This window comes from Sarcophilus harrisii, chromosome 5, assembly GCF_902635505.1.
Source record: "Sarcophilus harrisii chromosome 5, mSarHar1.11, whole genome shotgun sequence".
In the NCBI taxonomy this organism is placed as follows: domain Eukaryota; kingdom Metazoa; phylum Chordata; class Mammalia; order Dasyuromorphia; family Dasyuridae; genus Sarcophilus; species Sarcophilus harrisii.
In genome coordinates, this window is record NC_045430.1 from 103,675,924 (window position 1) to 103,690,583 (window position 14,660).

At 35.9% G+C, this 14,660-nt stretch overlaps 1 long non-coding RNA gene across 1 annotated transcript; it reads right to left on the minus strand.

Annotated features, from left to right (window-relative positions):
• Nucleotides 1-1,882: 1,882 nt before the first annotated feature.
• On the minus strand, nucleotides 1,883-12,709 carry LOC116419604. Its single transcript, XR_004229854.1, has 3 exons — nucleotides 12,496-12,709; nucleotides 2,727-2,833; nucleotides 1,883-2,023 (listed from the first exon to the last, which is right to left on the minus strand). It is a non-coding gene; the product is annotated as an uncharacterized LOC116419604 (long non-coding RNA).
• Between the last annotated feature and the right edge of the window lie 1,951 nt (nucleotides 12,710-14,660).

Here is a 14,660-nt window from a genome sequence, read left to right on the forward strand (position 1 = left end):
TTTGGTCATACAACATAGGGAAAGTAGGTAAGGATCTTATTGGCAAATGAGGTCATGAGACATCTTGATCACATTATCAAATACTGTAAAAAGAGCTCATAAAATTGATCAAGAATCTTTTGTAATCAATATTCCTTTAGCTCCTTACCTTTTAAATTACAGATCAAATGAAGAGTAACTGGGGTCAACATTGGAAAGCTAGGAGTGTTATTCCAGCTTATTCTCAGAAATCCAGGCAGGCAGCCTGTGTTTGCACATATGCAAAAGAGACTACATTCATTTACTGATAATTTATGTAGAGAATGTCCTCTGAATAGCTAATCTAGAGCACACCCTTGGTAGGCAAACAGAAACTAATGTCTGCCCACCTATGTAAGGCACAGGTGCTTCTGTATAAGAAAGACTCTTACACTTTTCATGAGTGCTGTAATATGAGATGACCAAGTGCCTTATGAAATGATATCTGTTGTTGTCCTTCGCCTCATTATAAAACCAATCCTGCCAATTTTTTTAAAATTTGCTTTTCACAAGTAAACCTGTGAAACATCTTTTCATTTTACTGTAATTTTCTTTTGTCTTTAGTTTTCATTTACAACAAGAAAGTCAAGATTAGTGTGATTTGATTCCTCCAAAATTTTCTATTTTTTGGGTATAAGACAAATGACTCACAATTAGGGTATTACTGTTTATAGACAACATTAAAGTTGGGATTTTGAGTAATGTCAGAAAAAAATCTCTACTCTGCCTTTAGTCTATGTGAAGTAATTTAACTTAGTTTTATTTAACATAAGTTAACCTAATTCTAAGTCATTTCTGACTTAGATATTAGATATTGCTGTTACAATTTTAAAGTGGCATTTATAGGAATCTTGAAGAAGATCACAATAGATTTAAAATATAGACTGGGGGTTAACATTCTGTAACAATCATCCCTCAGTCTCTTCATAGACTTCTGCCATTAAGGTTACAAAGGAGGTCCTTCCTGTGGTCAGTATCTTAACTTTGAATTACTAAAAAGGATTATATTTTCTAAGGGTATTTGTGTTAATTATTCAAGTAAGTAGAGAAGCACTCATATGATAATTTTATCTCTTTTTTTTAAGGGGAAAAATTTTTAAGCAGAAGAAATATTATTTTTAAATACAAACAATAGGTTTTAAAATATGCTTCTATTGTACTATCTGACCCTCTTTCTGCCATTCTGCCACAGTTGTTACCAAAGCAAAAGGGGGGTATTGTAAAGAACTGAGGGTCATTTTGGATTTTCCGTTGTTTCATGGGTTGCCATAGTCAAGGCAAGCATGAAGTAAAACATCACCAGGTAATGATAAACCTCTCCATATGTAATTAGACAGACACTGGAATGTAGACCTAGTATATGACTATAACTGTATTTGAAGTCATTCCAAGAAGTAGATTTTGGGTTCCCACTGTTCTAGTCCTCAAGAACTATGGGTCAGTTTCATGCTTTGATGAGGTATCATGATAGGACTTTGTGGAGGAGCAATATCTTACGAGGAAATTAAAGATGAGCTTAATTAAATGAAGCTGCTTTAAAAATATTCTTTGCATGGGGTGTGTGTGTGTGTGTGTGTGTGTGTGTGTGTGTGTGTAATGTGTCTATGGTCCTACACACAGAAGGCAATGACTTGAAAAACTTGAGGGAGGGAACTGACCTGTTAGCCAGGTAATTTACCTAGCATTCCCAGGTTCTGGGATTGATTCCTGACCTGGAATTGGAAAGGGATTGGGGGAAGAGGAGAAGTAGGACCTTTCCACCACCAGCAGTAACTGCTAACCGACTACCAACAGGAGGATAAGCATAAGAGGCCTGAGAGTGACAGAATAGTTTTTCTCCCTAACCTCACAACCAAGTCTGAAGGTCCTGCTTTCAGCTTTACCTTTATAGCTATCATCCGAGAAGCAGTTCCTATGGAGAAGGGGCCATCCATCTCCACCAACTGTCAATCAACTGCCATTCACAGCCGCAGGCAAGATAGCTTAGCTCAAGCAACAAGGCACCCTGAGGGAAAGATAGGAGGCTATAGGTGCTGAGAAAATCAGACCACCTTGGCCATCAGACCATTACCACCTTGGCCATTATTTTCCCCAAACCTGATGAAGATAGCCCAAGATTTTGAACCCAAGACCCTTGAGAACAGCAATGCATCTAGCACACTTCTCATAGTCATTAATTTGGGAGGTAACTCGACACTGATGCAACCTAGCTGATGTTATAGTTGCAGCTACTAAGGACCTAGAAAAAAAAAGTTCTTGCCACCCAAGTCCTTGGCATTGTTATATAGTTCAGCATCAGTAACTGAAATGATTTTATCAGTAGAAATGATATTAAAGAAAAGACATTAACATTTGTTTTGTAGCCGCACCCTAAGAATCATGGAACTTTTCAATCTGACTTGCAACTAAAATCTTCCATACACATTGTCTCCCTCATTAGAATGGGAGTTTTTTGAGAGCTTAACTTTTAAGTTTAACTCTTAACTTTTATATCAGTAAACACTTTACACAGTACTTTGGACAGAGTAAGTCTTATTAATTCCCCTCTTCCCCATTCACTCATTCATTCAAACTATTTTCGAGAATCAGGGTTTAGACCTCTGTAGTCTGGGACAAGAAACCATAATGACAGGTTCCCCTTTCCCCTACTCTCTTCTTCTTCGCTCTGATCTCAGATGAAGAGGTGGCCCTTCTTGCCATACATTTACCTTAGATTCCCATTTTCAACAGATTGTCCCCAGCATCAGCTCCATTTTCTTTCTTATCTTCTTATCTCTCCCTCCTTCCCTGAAGTGTAAATATGTGTCTTTTCATCCTTCAAAAAAATGAACACCAACAAACTCATTTAATCCTATCATCCTATTAACCATGGTCCTATAGCTTTTCTCTTGGTTAAAGTCAAGCTGTTTAGTGCCTTTATTCCCTCTCTCCTCACTCTTTTAATACACTTACTACTGTCTGGCTCCTTAATCTCATTAGTTAGCTGAAACTGCCCTCCCCAAAGCTCTCAAAGATCTCTCAATAGACAAATCTCATGTTTTATTTTTTTTTCCAATTTTAATCTTGACCTCTTGTTGAGTCTGAATTTGACACTGTTGGTCACATACTTGAGTATTCTCCTTTTTTTTTTTTTTTTTTTGATACTTGTGTCTCTTGAATCTCCTTCCATCTCCATAATTGCTTCTCTTTTGGTTATGCTGGATTCATACCATGCCTAATAATCATGGATGTTCCCTAAGACTGGGCCATAGAATCTCTTTTGTCCATTTTATACTATCTTAAAGACTGCTTTATGCTATACTTGGTGATATCATTAGCTCAATTATCTCTCTGTAGATGATTCTCAGATCTGCCTATTTAGTCATATTCCCATTTCACCATCTAGCTTTCAGATGGATATCCCTATGCATATCAAATTTAACATATCCAAAATAGAACTCTTTATCTTTTCCCCAAACCTAACTTCCTCTCTTCCTAACTTTCCTATTACTGTCAAGGGCACTACTGTCATCCCAGTTTCCCAGAATTGCAATGGATGTCATCCTCAACTTCTTATTATCATCTTCAGATCCAATCAGTTGTCAAATCTTGCCTTTTCTATTTTCTTTTATATGTCTCTTCTCCACTCATTCGGCTACCACTTTAGTTCAAGCCCTCATCTGTCATACTTGGACTGTTGTGATACTCTATTGTAGTATTATGTATGGGCAGCTAGGTGGTATAATAGATAAAGGGCTATGTCCAGGGTTAGGAAGACTCATCTTCCTCAGTTCAGATCTGACCTCCAACACTTTCTAGCTGTGTGACCCTGGACAAGTTACTTAACTGTGTTTGCCTCATCTGACAAATGAGTTGAAGAAAATGGAAAGCCATTCTGGTATCTTTGCCAAGAAAACCTCAAATGGGATCACAAAGAGTCAGATATGACTGATAATGACTGAACAACAAATTGCAGTAATGCAAAATCTGGTTTCCCAGCCTCAAATCTCTCCTTAATTCACTCTATCCTCCATCAAGGTACTAAATATAATGGTAACTGATGGTGTGTGGTGGATAGAATTCTGGGCCTGAAGTTAAGAAGACTTGAGTTCAAATCTAACCTTAGATCCTTACTAGTTGTGTGACCATTTAATTTCTTTTTGCCTCATTTTTCTCAGTTGTAAAATGGGGATAATAATAACACCTTACTTGCAAGGTTCTTTTGGAGATTGAATGACAATATTTTTTTTTACAGTATTTAGCACAGAGTAGGTACTAAATCAATGATTATTTCCTTCCCTAAATAATTTTCCTAAAGTATATGACCATATCACCCCTTCATTTATTAAAAATGGCATGATTCTCTACTGGATCAAATACAAAATCCTCTGATATTTAACATATTTTATAATCTGACACTTTTTTTCCCTTTCCAGTCTTCTACCTTCCTCTCATTTACATACTCTATGATCTACCCAACACTGACTTACTTGCTTACTTACATCTTTCATTAAAGTCACCAAAATTATTTTCCCAAAAGATTCTGCAATGTCATCCTCTCTCCTTACTCAATAAATTTGGGTGGATAATAGGAACCAGCCTTTTTTCCAATCTTCTTACATCTTAGTACCTTTCAATGATACTGATTTACTTTCAGCTCCACCAACATGATTCCTGATTTCTTGGTTTGAGACATTTTTCATATATCTGGAATCTACTTCCTTCTCATCTCTTCCTCCTTCTAGCTTTTTTGGTTTCTTTCAAGTCTCAACTAAAATCCCATCTTCAACAGGAAGCCTTTCAAATTCTTCTTAATTCTAGTAACTTATACTGTTAATTTTTTCTTGTTTATCCTGTATAGAGCTTATTTGTATGTATTTTTTTTCTTGTTATCTCCCCATTAGCCTATAAGCTCTTTGGGGGAGTGACTTTTACTTCTTTTTGTATCCTAGTGACTAGCATAGTACATGGCACATAGTAGGGGTTTGATAAGTGTTTATTAAATAGCTCCCTTCCCTTTTATTCCTTCCTAGGGAAAAATTTTATGTGTACATGTTCTATTATCGCTGATTCTCTGATCCAATTCACTCTGTTAGGTTGTTTGAGAGGCAGTTAAGGTTAGACAGCAAATGTTGGAAGCTTGTTTTTCCCCCCAGTGTTTACTTTTTGTCTTAGTCTTTAAACCTGTGAAAAAATTTGTTGGCTGACAGACGCTTCAGGCTTTTTGATTACCAATGACTTGAATAAAAGCACAACTATACAAACAATAAAATATGAGAGACATAACTAACACACAAGAGGATAAAGTTTGAATTCAAAAAGATCTTGACAGGCTCCAGGACTGAGCTGGGGTCAAATGCAATAATGTTATTCCTTATTGCAGGGATATTACAGGGATAAATGTAAAGAATCATACTTGGGCAGCAAAAAAAGATCAATTTCAAATTGTAAGATGGAGGTGCCTGATTAAACAGTGGTTGTTCTGAAAAAATGTGAGAGTTTCAGATAATTGTAAGCTCACTCTATTTTGGAATTGTAATATGACAGGCAAAAAAGTGAATGCCATTTTAGAATAGCTTAAAAGAAACATCTTATAAGAATAGGGAAATGATACTTCCAATGTTTTTTTGCCCTTGTCAAACCTCATCTGGGGTCTTATGCACATTTCTGGGTGCGCACATATATAAGAGTATAAAAGGGACATTGATAAATTGGAGAAAGTCCAGAGGAGAGCAACAAGGATTCTGAAGGGATTTTTTTACATCATGTGAAGAATGAATGAAGGAACTGTTTAGCTACAGAATGTGTTTAACTAGAGAATAAAAGACTCTGGGAGATAGTATAACTGTCTTCAAGTATTTGAAAGATCATCATTTCGAGGTGGAATTAATTTATTCTTGTCAGCCCCACATGACAGAAGAGAGTATGATGGTAGAAATTGCAAAGAGGAAAATTTAGGATTGATATCTTAATAATTGAAGTTGTACAAAAATAGAATTGGCTATCTTAAGAGGTCAGATCATTCTCATTCCTTGGAAATTTGAAAGCTAAAACCAGATGACCTCTTCAGAAAGGATATTCTAATGGAGAGTCCTTTCTTATATGGGTTGGACTGAATGGCCACTGAGGTCCCTTATAATTTTCAAATTCTATGATTCTGTAATCTATTAATAAATTCACATATAATGATAAGGAGAAGATGAGGAATTTCCTTCTTTTGGAGGATATTTTGCCCAGTGAGGCTGGATGAGGGCAAGAGTTGCAGAAGCAGAAAGGAAATCAATATTATTTCTCATATATCTTGCAAAAGAACACCCAATACTAAATATAGTAAACTTTCTGGGTTGATTTTTTTTCTTCTCATTTGTAAGAAAGAAAAGAGAAAAAGCAAGAAAGGAAGAGAGAGAAAGAGAAAGGTAGGCAGGAAAGTGGAGAGAAATAAAGAAAGAGAAGGAAAGGAAGGGAGGAAGAAAGAAAGGAAGAAAAAGAAAGAGTCTTACAATGGGAAAAAGAAAGACTCTAGTTTGAGATATTTGGAGCTGCTGGCTTTCCCCTTGCTTCAAAAATTTTACCTCTAGAAGAAAAGAGGATGTGTATGGATACTATAGTGAACTAGTTGAAAAATATCAACTGGGCATGAATGGTTATCATATCAATGTTATCATAGCAATTTAACAGCTTATTAATGTTTAAACCCTCTAATTCTTTCTACTTGGTAGTTAGATTTGTATAATTTTAAAATCAAATTAGTTTTCAGACTTACTGCACTATAAATGTTACTCACTTAAGAAACTTTGGTAACTTGACAGTTTACTGTACAAATTTTAATTTTTCAAATATTCATAATGTGATTTTTTTTTCAGACCACACTAGAAAGAGTTTAGAATGAATCCAACCGTTCTGGAGAGCAATTTGGAACTATGCTCAAAAAGTTATCAAACTGTGTATACCCTTTGACCCAGCAGTGTCACTACTGGGATTATAGCCCAAAGAGATCTTAAAGGAGAGAAAGGGACCCACTTGTGCAAAATTGTTTGTGGCAGCACTCTTTGTAGTGGCAAGAAACTGGAAATTGAATGGATGCCCATCAATTAGAGAATGGCTGAATAAGTTATGGTATATGAATGTTATGGAATATTATTGTTCTGTAAGAAATGAAGAGCAGGATGATTTCAGAGAAGCCTGAAGAGACTTACATGAACTAATGTTAAGTGAAATGAGCAGAACCAGGAGATCATTGTACATGGCAACAAGAAGACTATACGATGATCAATTCTAATGGACTTGGCTCTTTCCAACAATGAGATGATTCAGATCATTTCCAATAATCTTGTGATGAAGAGAGCCATCTACACCCAGAGAGAGGACTGTGGGAACTGAGTGTGGATCATAACATAGTATTTTTACTCTTTCTGTTGTTGTTTGCTTGCATTTTGTTTTCTTTCTCAGTTATTTTTTCTTCTTGATCCAACTTTTCTTGTGCAGCAAGATAACTATATAAATATGAATACATATATTGAATTTAACATATATTTTAACATATTTAACATGTATTGGATTACCTGCCATCTAGGGGAGGGGGTGGGGGGAAGGAAGGGAAAATCTGGAATACAAAATTTTGAAAGGATCAGTGTTGAAAAATTCCCCAATATATATATATATTGTAAATAAAAAGCTTTAATTAAAAAAGAAAAAAAGCTTAGAAACACATGATACAGATTATCCCTTCTCTCTATTGCAGGTATGTATGTATATGTATGTATATATATATCATTGTATGGGGTGGAGGAACACCAACATCCAAGTCCTTAGAAGTAGCCATGTATAGATTCTTGGGCCAAGTGTATTGGTATACCCTAAGCAAACATTACCATTGGCCTTTTCTCTTATAGTTAAGTGGTTCCCAAAAAAGGATTAAGCACTTGGGGTTGATTTGGCAAGGTTTATTGGCCAATAGGCAAACCTTTTTCTACAGATCTGTAGGATCTCAACCAAGCTGTTTGGATTCATGTCTATAAGGAAGTAGTTTAACTGCTTAAAAGTTTAAAAAAAATTAATATGAATGAAGTCTCATAATATGATATGGGTTCATGCTCCTTAAGAAGGCTCCTTTAAGTCATTCAACCTCAATTACTAAAGATATATCATTAAAACATTTTTAAAATGCATAGAAGAGAGCAAATAGAGTTCAGAAGGGTACACACATAAGGTACCACTATATGAAAATCATATATATATATATATAATATATATTTATATTATATGATATATTTATATGTATAAAATCACATATATACATATATATGCATATATAATACATATATTTTAAAGAAGCCATACATAATGTTCATACAATTTTTTGGTTCTTTTTACAGCTTTAATTTTATAGTTGAATATTCAGAGTAGGCAGCAGCAGGGAAGAAACTTTAACCCTAACTCTAAATAGAGATAGAGAGATTGAAGATTATAGATAGGGAAAAATAAGTGGGGGCCATCTATTTGAGAAAAAGAGAGAGGATGAAATTAAAGTCATATGTAGAGAGGTTGGCCTTGGAGAGTTGAAGGGCTGTTCATCAAAGACTATAGGAGTGTTATAGAGAATTATGACAAGGAGTTGTGAGATAAGAAGATGAGGGAGCTCACAGTCAATAGCCTCCATTTTGATTTACTGTTTTGTTGATTGTCTAATTTAATAAATTGTTAGTAGTGCTTTTAAACTTAAAAGTCTGTATATATAACATTTATCTATATACCCTTGTATTATTCTGAAATGTTGCTTGAGCATGAGTATAGTAGAAGGCTCAGAGTATTAAGTAAGTCATCACTAGACTGAATGTCTGGTTGACGGTAGGCTAACAATAATAACTAGTATTTTTAAAATGCTTTAAAGTTTGCAAAATGCTTTATGTCTATTATCTATTTTGAGACTCAGGACAACCCTGTGTGGAAGGCCTTAAGAGAAAAGAGAAAGTTTGGAACAGTCAATAATAAATGTGACAGAATCAGTTGGAAGAATAGGATTGCCCTATGACAATAAGGGCCCAACTGATATTAGATAGTTTAACTAATTTACAATGTATTAAATTACAATCTAATTACAATGGATCCAGTCAGTTCAGTTGGATGACTTCCTTCAGCTCTATTCAGCAACACATGAGTAGGAATGGAAGAGATAGAGTGTAGGAGTAGCTCAAGTTTGGGTTTTGGTGAGCTATAAGAGATAATAAGATGAGGGAGAAGGAATGCTTATTTTTTTTTTTTTTGGTTTATCAATAAATGAATTTCTCTGGAAGGAAAGGGAGAGGGAGAGAATAGTGTAGACTCAAGCTGATTCTCTGAGGGGGAAGAGATTAGGAAGGGAAGAAAGTTTAGCCAAGAATAGTGGTAAGGACCTGGAAAAGTACTTACTGAGATGTAGAGGAGTGTAGGATGATAAAGACTTTCAAGAGGATTAAGGCATATGGAGAGGTGGAGTGATAGGAAATTTTGATCAACTTAAGGAATATCAGAATTCTTGACTGTGAAAACAGAATTCTCCTGAAAGGATAACATAATCAGAGTGTAACCATTGTAACCACTCCTGTGTATAGATCAGACAAAGGGGAATAGTTGGTCCTGGAATTTCAGATGAATGGGGAGTTTGGGATATTTGAGAGGACATCAACTGATGTTATTGAATTCTCTTAGAATAAGGGTCAGGATTGGGAAAAGAAGAGTGTAAACCAGGCATGTAAATCATGGGAAAAGTAGGGAGAATTTCTTGCAGGCTAAGTAGATAATAGCTAGCATAACTTGGATAAGGTGACTTGATTTTTCTCTCTAAATTCCCATGATTTCCCAGTTAGAATATCCTACCCAGAGCTGCCTTCCTGGGCAATGTCTTAAACTTCAAATTGATGTATTCTTCTTTGATAATCACCAGATACCCCTCCATTTTCTTAAAGACAGTAAATATTGGCTTTATTATTGTTTCAAAGTTTGAAGGATTAAACCAGTCAGTTCCTGGACCATTACCTGCTACTGACTCATTAATATGGATACTGACCTTGCATTAATCTAGAAGAGAGCGTTTTCCACTCCCCCTCTTTATTAAACAGATGAGGAAACTAGGTTGATTATGCAACTTGCACAAAATCACATAGATAATGAGCTCTAGAATTAGAATTTGAGCTCATGCTCCGTCACCAGAACCAGTTCGCTTTCTATAGTACCAGGTAATCTCCTAAAGGATTTATAGTACTACAGAGAAGAGAGTCAGAATGGAGAAGATTGTAGCCAGATCTGGGGTGATGGCCTGGGAAAGTACTGAAAGGGGGAGGTCACTGAAAGGATGATGAATAGATTTAGGAGGATTAAGGCATAGGGAGAGATAGAATGATAAGAGATTAGGATCAGATAAAGAAATTTCAGAATTCTTGATAGTGGAAGAATTCCAAACAGTCTCTTTTTCAAGTACTAACAAAGTCTGACCCTGCTTATCTTCCAAGATCAAACATGATTACGAGAGATGTTCCCTGCAGTATAACCCTAGACTTATGTATGGGCCATAATTTTATTTCCTGAACTCACTGCCACCTTGTGGATATTTTTAGCTTCGGCATCCTCTCCTTTGCCTTTACCAAACCTGAAGCATCTTAAGTTTTGCTTCATTTCAATTCTTTCATTTTCTTCATTTAAAAAAAAAATCTTTTCTTTTTTCCTTCCTTCCTCCTTCCCTCCCTCCCTCCCTCCCCTTCCCTTTCTCCTTTCCCCCTCCCTCTCTTCCTTCCTTCTCCCCTCTCCCTCTTTTCTTCCTTCCTTCCTCCTTCCCTCCTTCCCTCCCTTTTTCCTTCTCTTTCTTCCTCCTTTCCTTCCTCCCTTTACTCCCTCCCTCCTTCTTTTTCTTTCTTTCTTTCTTTCCTTTTTCTATCTTTTCACTTTTCTTTCTTTTCCTCCTTCCTTCTGTCTTTCTTTATTTTCTCTTTCTCCCCCTGAATATGTCAGCTCTTGAACAAGAGAATACTGTTTATTAGGAAATGTGTGTATTTGGATGGGAATAAAGGGGATAGAAGTGAGGGAGAGATACCATTCTCAGATATCTAATGGAAAATAATGAAATTTATTTAATTGCCACATCTGAACCTGGCATCAGTGGCTAGGACTCTCTTGGAGATAATGGCAGGATTCCTGTTCCCTAGACAGGGATCAGGAATTGTGGGTGCTCAATGCATCAGGGATGGTAACCAAGAGGGAATCACCTGTGTGAGAGGAGATTAGTAGTATGCAGCAGTAATTTTGGGAGAATTCTCTTTAAGTGTAACACCAACTGCTAGGAACTGTGGAACCCTATCTTTGGTGAATCCCTATAAGAGAAATCAAGGAATGGTATGCTGAGGCATGCGCCCATCTGCTAGGAGATTAGTTGAACCATAAGAAGAGTCATGATGGGGAGGGATTTTATATTTCTGTGCCCTTCTGAGAGCAACATTGAACTGGAAGAACAGCTGCAAGGAGGAAAGATGCCAGACCAGGCTAGCTGGATATCATTAATGGGACTTTCACAGAACTGAAGAAGGAATCTTCTGGGAGCCCTCTTTTCTCATGACTTTAAGTGATTGAGACACTATATAGACCTTTGAGGAAGATTTTGTGACACACTGAGAGTTTAATTCATTAATAAAACATTAATTAACTGCCTATTATGTGCCAAGCACTGCATTAAGTGTTAGGGATATAAAAAGAGGCAAAAGATAGTCATCAAGAAGCTTATAATCTAATGGGGAAAGAAACATAAAAACAAATGTATATTAGCATCTCTATATATAGAATAAAGAGGAAATATTTAACAAAGGGCAAGCAAACACTAGAATTAAGAGGGGTTAAGGAAAGCTTCCACTAATTTGCTGAGGGTCACATAGCCAGCATATATATGTTAGAGGCAAGATTTGAATCTAGGTCTTCTTAATGGGGAGGATAAGCTTTCTATCCATTCTACTATGCTGCTTCTCAGAGACTGACTCTTACATGTCTGTTTCCTTGTGAGCTTTTGTCTACCACACAATTCCACAGGTATTTCCCCCCTTTTATGATTCTACATGTTGAACTTGACTCCCTCTAGATTACTGCTCCCAGAATTTAGAACTTTGGTACTGTGGTTTATTTTTCCTTTTAATACTACAGTTTTCCTCCTTTCTTTTCTATTTTCATTATAGTATGAATTATCCACAATCAATAACAGTAATTCCATATTGGCCTGATTCTGATGATCCTTCCATATAAATATGAAACTCACCCTTACCTCAATTACTATGTCTCTGTTTCTTCCTCTATCCAAACCCTTTCCCAATTCTTCTTAATTATAGTGCCTGTCTGTCTTTCTCTTTCTTCGTATTTCCCAATGTTAAGCACATTGCCTAGCACATAGTAAGCATTTAGTAAATGCTTATTGACTAATTGAACCACTCTATTCAAGAGACATTATAGAAATAGGTATACATCATTCACATTATTGCAGCTCACCATTAGACACCACTAAATCTTCATTTTTGACATGTTGGTTGAGTCACTTTTTCCTTGCCTGTGTACAGCAAATTGTTTCAATTAAGCTTGGCTCCATTGACTTTCAGTTGGCAGCTCTTCCTGACTAGTTAGCTGGAACCCTGGGGGTCTCCATTATGCACTCATTCATTCACACAATGGGCACCAAGACCTATGTGGTGAAGGTTTAACCTGCTGTCAGATTTTCTGGAAAATGGTGAAAGTGGTCACTATTTGGCATATGCAGATACAGGCATATTTGTCAGCGTAGGCCCAGGATAGAAAAGCACATTGAAAAATGCTTCTGGAATAAAAACAAACATTGAGATGGAATATTTTTAAACCATATAAAAATGAACTAAAATTTTAGGAAACAAGTTCAGCAAAAACAAACAAACAAACAAAAAAACAAAAACTACAAATGAAATAAAAAAGAACTACATAAAAAACAAAACATGAATAACGCTTCAACAATTAGTTCATCTCAAGCATTTCATGAATTTCACATGACTCACCCACTTTTCCTCTATATCTTCATGATTACCATATCAGCAGTAATAATGCTCTGTTGTTCTACTGCCAAATATACATATCAACATAGCCATGACATTCCTGAATGCAAAATATTATACTGCTCATCCTTGTTTGTTGTTCCTATAATAAGATTAATTTTTGTTCCCTTACCCACCTCATATAATCTCATGCCACCCCCCTACATCCTTTCAATCAGTGGTTTGTTTTTTCTTTGAATACTATTGTTTTCTTCCTTTCTTTTCTGTTTTCATTATGATATGAATTATCCGTATGTTAACAGTAACTTTTTAAAGCTATTCTAAAGACATATCTCTGAACTAGATATGGAGTCTTCTTTGATAAATCAATCCTATAAGGACCCTAGGTTATAGTTTCTGGGAGAGGGCACTGAAAAATTGTTCAAAGATGAACCTTATCCCTTTGAAAAAGGGGACGGAGTGAGTAGGTAAGAAACCACTGCTGCAAACTGAAAACTTCCCTTTCTGGTGGATCATTAATAATAACTTGGAAAACAATCTGAGTTATAAAATCTATTAGCAAAATAGGTATGATAATCAGGTCAATGTACTCCCTATTGGATCAAAACCTTGTATGCAGAATGAGACAGATTTTTGTGTATGACAAATAATTAATCAAAAAAAAAGTACTTAACCAGGATATAAAATTAGGTAAATATTTGTAATTGGAGGGAAGATTAGGGACTTTGCAAGTTAGAAATCAGAAAAAGAAGTGTCCTATTCCTCCCCAAATATCTGTATAATCAAAGGAACATAGTAACCATAACTGAGTGACTAGGACAGGGCCAGTTTTCAGATATGACATGAGAGTTGATGTATAATTGTTAGAAATTCTTTGCATCAGTCTTCAGATCTGCCTATGTTTCTGGTTGGCACACCCTAGATCCTTGGTTAAGGGTCTCTAAGCAGCAGGTAGAGGGAGTACAGCTTTTCAGGCATTCAGGGCTAAGTTCAAATACTGCAATAAAAATTCCTATAATTGAATAAAATTTTCTTACAAGACAGAAATTGGACTAGATGCATAATTGAATAGAAAGGGAAGGAAGCTAGATCTAGAACTGAGTCACAAGATGGAGTTGGCATGGTTCACTCAATTTCAACACTTTTTATCCTTTTTTTGGATAGGCATTATTTTCAATGGTCATTTCTCTTAAACTATACTTGAAATGCTTTGAAACAGAATTGCCCATGTAAACAGATATCTAAATGGAACTCAGTTTTAATGGAAACTTGGGAAAAACTTAATATGTATCTTTAAATATATATTTTAAACAATATTCATATGAATAAAGTTTAATGAGAAGCAATTTATGAATCTAACAAACTGATTTCAAATGCACCTTTTCTCTTTGATGTTTCCCAGCGGTAAACCTGTATAGCAAAATGGACAATATGAAATACCTTGGCAGCAGTTCATTACTTGTATTCTCTTAGCTTAGCTAAGTTAGGAACTAACTTAGCTTAGTTCCCCCTATATGGGGAACAGGACAAAATGGTGGAGAAATGGTGTGGTTGACAAAGGATATGAGTGGGCCATGCTGCCAAGGGGTTCCTCAGAGGAGTTTCCTAAATACTAGTGGAGACTTGGTTCATGGT